Genomic DNA, 1,299 nt, shown 5'->3' on the forward strand with positions numbered 1-1,299 from the left:
GCGCGCGCGTATGTGTGTATGTGTATATATTTACTTATACAATGTGCTTTTGCAAATAAAGAAACAAATCCGAATTTGTCTGATGTAACAATGTATTTCGTCGATATTCGGAATTTGGAACAAAATGAAGTAGATTCACTATATGTAATAACATTGGAGTGAATCAAATGGTTGTTAAAGAAAAAATTACATCTACAAGTAAATTTCAATTATATATGTTTATATTTTTTAAAAGTTTAATCTACAGCTAAGCAATAAGAAATATTAATAATGAATGCAATATTACAATTTAGGAATTGGTACATTTTATCCAGCACAAAGAGAAATAAAGATAGCATCAGACATGGAAATGCAAACTGGTTCATCCTTAATGATGCCACGAAAAATAAAACTACATAAAATAATAAAACTACAATAAAACTACTACATCAACGAATAAGGAAGTATAAATAGAAGATAGTAAAATTGGAAGTAAAAGTGCAGGAAATTCAAAACTCTAAAATGCAAGATTTTGATATATTAGATTTTGATATATTGATATATTAGATATATTAGATATGTTATTAAATAAATATTTTCCAAAAGAAACAGCAAGTTTTTTAAAAAAACAAGCACGCTTATTTCAGAAAGATAGCACTGGAAGAAGTGCGTCTTTTAAATAACATTATTTAACTATATATTTTGCAAGTCCCAACATACAAAAATTAAAAAAATAATAAGTATAAAATATTTTATTGTATTTATCTAGTTATAACAGTTGTAACACTTTAAAGTTAAGGTTTTCTATAGCTCGTAGCTCGGCATGGCTCATGATTTGTCTTTGCTCGTCTAGACTTCTCATAGGATCAATGCTGAATCATGGGACCCTACCTTTATAATTGATTAATCATAACTCATTATAAAATAATGTATTTTAAGTGCTAAAAAATAAAGTTTAGTTATTAAAAGATGTCAACAAATATTACATGCTTTACAAAGATCTCTTAAAATTTATTTATTTTATAATATAATATGAAACACACAAACATACAACATACAAAAGATAATAAATTTTGAAGATACAGGAAATTCATAACATGTAATTCATTATCTGCATAAAATGTAGTTCTCATATTAGAAGTATTTATTTGTTAAAGAAACAACATTGACTTATTTTTTTTACTTTTCCTATCGAAGATTTCAGATGTTGCTAATATTGAAAGAAGAAATATGATGTACGATATGCAACAATTTCCCTTCAAAATTTTATCGAATTGTCAAATTCATGTTAGCATATATATATATATATATAATTTTAAT

The sequence above is a fragment of the Atta colombica genome, unplaced genomic scaffold (assembly GCF_001594045.1).
Source record: "Atta colombica isolate Treedump-2 unplaced genomic scaffold, Acol1.0 scaffold58, whole genome shotgun sequence".
Taxonomy (NCBI): domain Eukaryota; kingdom Metazoa; phylum Arthropoda; class Insecta; order Hymenoptera; family Formicidae; genus Atta; species Atta colombica.